This window comes from Maniola hyperantus, chromosome 16 (genome assembly GCF_902806685.2).
Source record: "Maniola hyperantus chromosome 16, iAphHyp1.2, whole genome shotgun sequence".
NCBI lineage: Eukaryota > Metazoa > Arthropoda > Insecta > Lepidoptera > Nymphalidae > Maniola > Maniola hyperantus.
The window spans coordinates 11,640,798-11,648,665 of NC_048551.1; the positions used below are offsets into that span (position 1 = coordinate 11,640,798).

Genomic DNA, 7,868 nt, shown 5'->3' on the forward strand with positions numbered 1-7,868 from the left:
TTTTATTTCAGTAGAGTATTTTAGTAGAGTATTGAGTTGTACTGGAATGATTTTTTTTCTTATCAGTTAATATTAAGTTTTCTTTGAGCAACGGAATAATTATTACTTAATGTCCATACAGACTGGCAGCAATTGGACTGCAAGCCGACTGAAAAATTGCAGTTGACACAACTGCTTTGCAACTGCCGACCGTGCAGTTCTAAGTACGGGCATTCAGTGTGCGCAGTCGATCGGCAGTTGCAATAAAACTGCAAACCAGCTGCAATTTTCCAGTCGCCCTGTAGTCCAAATGCTTTCCGTCTGATAGACCATCAAACTTAATGACGTTGTTATAATGGATTCAGATTAACATTATAAGATTTATTTATTTTATTTATTTATTTTATTTATTTTATATCTAATTAGAACGGCAGTGCCACTTACACTAACTAGATGATTAATAATAAATTTAAATACAAATAAAGGTACAAGAAAAAAGACATAAAATACAAAACGATAAAAGATCAAAGAATTTTGAATATGTACGCTGAGAACATTGAATGACATATTCATGCAATGCTCTCAGCGTACTTCAGTAACTCCCGAACCAGTATTATAGACCCATCATTAAATGGGTCCCATTGAGCATTATTGTCCAAAAGCGCGTTGAATGATGCTAATGAACGGGGTATAGGTGACATAGATCTAGCAATAGTGCGATGATGTGGGACCACGAAAAGTTTATTTTTTCGTGGACGAAGATTACTGTTGGATTCAGGGACACGTATGCGACACAGTTGGTTATGAAGTTCTGGAGCATTAACATCTCCTCGCAAAATTTGACACATAATTTTGAGTTGGTCGCAAATGCGTCTGACCTCCAGGGAGTTGAAACCTAAGCAACCTAACAGAAATTTGGTTGGGTATAGGAAAGGATAATATCCATAGCAACGTTTATACAGGTATCTTAGGAAGGCCTTTTGTACTTTTTCTAATATAAGCCCGTACTTTGCCTCGTACGGATGCCAGACACAGGTGCTTGTTTCGAGCTTGCTTCGGACTAAGGCGTAATATAGTAATCGTATTACCAAAGGACTATGGAACTCCCGAGAGTTGCGTAGTACAAATCCTAATCTTCGAAATGAGTCAGCTGCTACGGTGTTAATATGGTCATGGAAGGTCAATTTTTTATCAAAAATTACACCTAGGTCTTTCATGTTCTGTACTCTGGGAATAGGGATTCCATCCATTTTATATTCATGTATCAAAGGATACCGAACTTTACCAAAGGTCATAACTGAACATTTGTCACGATTGAACTCCATTTTGTTCGCTTTACTCCAGTGATATACAGCTGTAAGATCGCATTGCAACTTGAGACAATCTTCGATAGAAGTAATTTCGAATATAAGTTTTAGGTCATCTGCATATAGCAAGCATTTTGCATATTTTATAGATTCTGGAAGATCGTTTATCATGATTAGGAAGAATAGAGGTCCTAAGATAGAGCCCTGGCTTACACCGGATCGCGTATGATATGGTTTAGACTCATATATGCCATATCGAACGAATTGCTGACGGTCACGGAGGTAGTCTGATAATACATGTAGGAGCTGAGGAGAAAGACCAATAGCACTGAGTTTTTTTAGAAGAATATCGTTATTAACTCTATCAAAAGCTTTGCGGTAATCAAAATAAAGTGCATCTGCTTGATGGCCTCTATCTAGGCAGGACGATATGTATTCAGTAGCTGTTAATAAGTTGGAGTTGACTAAATAAATGTAAACAACTAAATCCATGCTGTTCTTCACATAGTAAATTACTGATTTGCCGGCTTATCTCTCTATGCACAATTCTTTCAAATACCTTGGCAGGCGTTGAGAGAATAGCTATGGGCCGAAATTCCTCTACGGACGTCGTACCGGTTTTTTTAGGTATTGGTGTAACTCGGGTCAGCTTCCATTGAGAAGGATATTGTCCAGTCTTTAAGATTAAATTAAGTACATGACAAAGAGGGAGACTAAGATATTTACTACACATTTTCAAAACATCAGCTGGTAAGTTATCTGGTCCAGTTGCGCAATTTACCTTCAGTTTATCAATGCCATATTTTATGTCCGTCACTGTAAACTTTGGGATGTGGCATATAGTACTATTTAGCTTGCCATCATTTAGACATGCCTCAACTACACGTAACTTTGGTACATCAGGAAGAAATACGTTTGCAAAGAAATTCGCAAAAGCTTCGGCCGCATCTACTCCTTTATGCATAGAACCATTAAATGTAACGTTAGGTTCAAATCCACCTTTAGACCGCAAGCTACTGATATAGTCCCAGAAACATAGAGGATTGGTTTTAATGCTTCTCTCAGCACGCCTTATATAATCATCATATGCTTCTGTGATACAAGCCTTCAAATTTGACCTAATTTCTGAAAACCTGGAGTAAGTTTCAACACATTTGGTTTTAATCCATCTTGTATGCAATTTTAATTTCAATTTTGTATCGCGTATAATACTACTTGTAAACCAAACTGGATAGCGTTTAATAGTACTTTTTTTTCTACTCTTTTTAGAGATGCACGAATCAAAAACATCATACATGATGTTATAGAAACAAGTTGTCGCTGACTGTACATCAGTTGCGCCCAGAAGACCATCCCAAGACACTGAAGATAATAGAGTTACAAGTTGCTCGTGGTCACATTTTCGGAAATTCCAATCTCTGGAGGAGCTTATATTACTAGGCTCCAATCGTTCAGAGTGTTTGGCTGCACGAGTATTCATTTTGATGTTAAGAGGAGGATGATATAAGTCAGGTGGAACCATTCCCTCCGTATCAGAGACTATTGCTTCAACACGTTCTTGGACAAGTACTACATCTAGAATACTCCCGTGAGAGTTTACAATGTTATTTCTTTCGGATAAGCCACAGAGAGATACAAAATAGGAGTAATAATGAACTATGTTGGAGGACGCACTGTTCAAGTTTAAATCTCCCAAGATTACCACTGATCCCTTTAATTCAAGAATAAAGCTTTCTATTTTACAGAACAAGTTCATGTAGTCTTCGTCGGAGGCACTGGGTTTTAAGTAAACGACACATATAAACATAGATCGACCCTGTATGTTACATGAAACCCATAGATCTTCACCATTATCGGTTTCAAACTCACGTCGTCGTTGTATAAGTATACCGGGACGAGCTACGATCAGGACGCCACCGCACGGCGAGCCTCTGTCACGGCGCAATACGCTCCAGTTGCCGTTGGCTATTTCTGCGTCTTCAACGGTTTTGTCGAGAAATGACTCCGTAACAGCTACTATGTCACAAGCTTGCAACAGAAGATTCATAGTCCAAGTTTTTGTTTTTGTTTTAAGACCGCGAACATTTTGGTACAAGATGTTAAAGGCAGCATGGTTTCTTGAGCTATCCATGCTGCTGTTAGTTTGGGTTACGAAAGGGCTGACGCCTGGCTTCCAGGTTGCCCGAGTTTCCTGAAGATTTAAGAAAATTAGTCCAGATCTTGATCCTTGCATTGATCGGCCATACATCTTCTGACAGACATTTATCGTAATCAGCCAATGGAAAGATAATAAGAGATAGCTGATAACGAACAGTATCGCGAACTATTAGAGCGATCACGCACCCATCCGACCCGAATCCGTGAAAATACGGATATAAAAAATATCTACGTCATATGTATTAAGCTATCACCCCATCATAAATATGTGGTTCTATGACTATTTCGGAACGTAATTTCACGGACTCGGATGGGATGAGTGCGTAACCGGCTTTAATGGTACGCTATGCTAAGGTTTTACTTAATATATAAATATCTAATCCAATAAATAAAAATTTATTACCTAATCATTCCAGTACAACACAAAGTATAATATTAAAACAATAATGTTACAACCCCATACTGCAATTAGTAGATCAAAACTTGCTTTGAGGGCGCCACTAGTATATGGTCTACGCTCTTGTATAAATTAGTTCCACGGGTTTTCCGCAATATGGCGAGGTCATCGATATAAATCACAAGATATGGTTAAGCGAACAAAATTTTTCACGGTTTTGGAACCAAATAAATCAGCGCCACCTCTTAGATACTAATGAACGACCCGTTTGAAATCCAGACGTCACTGAGGTTGCATTGCTGCTAAAGCACCACTGAGTCGGTGACATTTTGTTTGTTCAATGGCCCTGTGCATAAGTAATATGTAAGTCAATGGGCGAGGTATTTTATTTTTCTGGTCATGCTGTAAATATGCATTTTTATGCTTTCCTGTTTAGTTTAACTGCAGTATGTAGTATTTTTTTTTTATATATCGAGAAGACAATACGAATAGACACATATAAACCAACCGAAATAAAATTTTTGTGTGTATGTCCGTTTGGCTATTAATATGACCGTTTAACGCCAGATCAACACAATGCAACTTTGGGATATGCCACAGGGCTGCATGCTACAATAATTTAAAATGTAGCAAGAATCGTCTTACTATAATATTCCAATAGAGATAATGTTTACTAGTCAAACTAGCAACTTTTTACCAAGCGTCAAAACGCTCGCTTAGTATGGCAGCTTGTATGAAATACATAGAAAGAAAAAAAGAATGAAAATGCATTTATTTGTTGTTGGTGTCACAGATAAAAACAAAGCATATAAATGTAACATTTTCATCCTTGACACCACCTCAAATTGGTGTTACAGCTCAGCGTAATGTCATGATAAAAAATGCATATGCGGTAACACGTATATAACTCATGACGCTGATTTTGAACTGTGACCCGGAGATGTGACGTCATAAACATTTGACGTCCTTTTTGTACTCACAAAATAGACTGCCGCATGCTGCTTAAGGCCGCGAAATTAATGTTTTCATTTGTAGCATGCCGCATTGTCGCATGCTGTTGCTCAGATGTAAAACAGTCTTTATATAACATAGTTATAATATATTTGGCATTCGGGTAGGATGTTACTGTTTTACATGATACATCGCTATAGATTATATTCTCAAATTTGTTCGGGGTTACACATTAAAATCCATTTTACAAGTAACTAGAAATCTTATAATATTGTTATAAATTATGTATTATTTATAATAGAACCGTTGATAAATTTACTTTTATGTTCGCAGAATTGTAATAACAATTTACTCAATAAAGGAAAAATTGTAAAAGAAAATAAGTGTCTGTACAGATTGTAAATAAAAACAATGATATTCTTTTTTTATATGGACGTTATTCGACGCAATTGATTTGAGATAACATTTTAAAATAAGTGTAAATACAATTTTATTTTATTTTAATGTTATAATTAATATAATAGGAGGGTGAATATGAAATGACTAGGTCATTGAAGATAGAAGTTCAATATATTTTTGTAACTTCGAAGATATATTTAGCTAGGTTTTACATAAACGTCTACTTTTAGAGCTACCTTTGTCTTGACGAAAATTCGACGTAAATATACTTCTTGCGTACGCTTTTATTGCGAGTAAGTATATTTAGTTAGTTTGTCAAAGTTACACTTAAGACCCAAAAACCTTAACTTAATTTTGTTAAGACCCGATTTCACCAAATAATCTAAACTAGATGATGCCCGCGACTTCGTCCGCGTGGAATTAGGTTCATGCATAAAAATTTTCCTATGTGTTGTATATGCCCGTTTGTGGATGCAAGCTTCAAGATTGGATCTCTGTACCAATTTTCGTCAAAATCGGTTGAATGGATGTGCCGTGAAAAGCTAGTAGACAGACAGACACACTTTCGTATCGGCATGGATCAGGCGTTAGCTAATGACTGTTCTAAAAGAATAGGGCTGTTATTATACGTTCTATGAAATATTTTTGACAGAAATCAAGCATTAACTAAATGATTCACAAAACATTCACATATAGTTTAAAACGACTAAAACGAAATATATCTGTTTTTAATATGTCATTGCTTTAAAAATGTATCTCATTTTACATGGCCGTATAATACATCGCTTGTCAAGTTATGCGGTTTATCATTTTGCTAGTTAACTTCGAATGGCTCGTCAAGACATGAACCTTTGCAAGGTAGGTAAAGTATATGACACTGATTTTCGTGTAGTTATTAATTTAAAAATACTAATTAAGGTTAAATATGTACAATTCGATTCTTACACGAATCATTTTTGTGCGTTTTTGAACAATCTTATTGCAGAGCAATATTCGTTCAGAAGACATTTTCTTTTATTTTTCAAAAGTTTACAAAAAGTTCAAGTGTTCAGTAATAATAGTTTATTTTGTTCAAGTTCTGTTAAATAAACGCTATTTTTGTTGAACGGTTTTTATTAATGTTTTCCCTTTTCTTTTAATAAGTCACGTTTCTATGATCGCAGAAATCTTAGACAGATACATTAAAAGGACACGATATGGTCAATTTCAGAAACATCTCCTAATCTTGATTTCTGACAAATGCCAAAAACAATCACGCACAACGCATTCCTACGGAATTGAGTGGAAATAAGACTCAAACGTAATTTTTTGATAAAAATTTAAATTGAGTTTCACTTCAAGTCAAAAGTGAATAGGGCATCTTCTAGGCATACGCTCTCCGTCTTAGGCTGCATCAACACTTGCAGGTCTGGTTGCAGTCTAGCACTAGTTTCGTTTAGTTCATTTAAAAAACTTTGACATACAGTTGAAACTGCTGCGCGATTGCGGGAGAATGACAGCTACAATGTCACGATCGCAATCACCTCTGATTGGTTGACGCTCGATCACTATTGGCTACAATGCATTGTTGCAACAAGAATAGCACAAATTCAGACAATCAGAACAATTGAGATTGTAATAATGATTGATGCAGGTTTCCCGCAATCGTGGTGCTGGTATAATGAAAACAAAAGAGCCTCGATAGCTCGACGGTTAAAGGAGCGGACTGAAAGCCGAAAGGTCGCGTGCCGGTTCAAACCCCACTCGTTACACTATTTTCGTACCTACTCCTAGCACAAGCTTTATGCTTAATAAGAGGGGAAAGGGGAATTTCAGTCAGCAATTAACTTGACTAATATTCTTTTATAAAAAAAAAACATTGAAGACTCAAAAGTCGCGTTGCGCGCCGCATTTAGTGGCCTCTGTTATGCCAAAGCGTAATAAAGCACTGTTTATATCAAGAAGACATTACGCCTTACCTGCATTCCACTATAAATGTGGGTGTTGTGCCTTAGGGTGAGATCTATAGAGCGCACTCTGACTTAGCTTAGACTCAAGGCAGAGGTAAAACGAGACAGATGTATATCTCTCACATAAATCTGAGCAAAGTCAAAGTGCGCTCTATATATCTCAGCTTTAGAGTTTAGGAGGCTCTTTAGGATTAAGATACGTTTTAATATTTGACCGTAAAGACTTAAAAAGTTTAAGTTTGAATGTGTCCTGACAAAATACTAACTACAGTAGCTAGCAGGAAAGATTACACATCGGACATTAGAAAGAGACAATAGTAGCTTCGGTTTCGTAGAGCGTTGTCTCTGTCGTCAAGTCAGCGACAAAACGTCACATAGGTATAAGTGACAGAGATGACGCTCTACAAAGCCAAGCTGCTATCTCTTTCTAAATTTCAATGTGTGATATTTCCTGCCGGGTGCTCAAATAGGTACATAATCACTTAGTTCAATAGTACCTATATGTACATTTTTATATTTTGTACGCAAGTGTGCGTTATTAAGAGTGTAGGTAAATAACGACGCTTATTTCAAAATCTAAAAATAACAAATTTGGAATATTAGATTTTTTGTATAAATGTGTGCGTACGAAGTACGGAAGTGCGCAATCCAAATTAATTTTAGTGGGATTTATGAATAATAGGTATGTTTACGAACTACGATTATTATCACAGTACCTTTCTTTCCTTC

At 36.4% G+C, this 7,868-nt stretch overlaps 1 long non-coding RNA gene across 1 annotated transcript; it reads left to right on the forward strand.

Moving 5' to 3' along the window:
- Nucleotides 1-3,575: 3,575 nt before the first annotated feature.
- Nucleotides 3,576-6,296, forward strand: LOC138403419 (uncharacterized). Its single transcript, XR_011237692.1, has 2 exons — nt 3,576-4,654; nt 4,698-6,296. It is a non-coding gene; the product is annotated as an uncharacterized lncRNA (long non-coding RNA).
- The last annotated feature ends 1,572 nt before the right edge of the window (nt 6,297-7,868 follow it).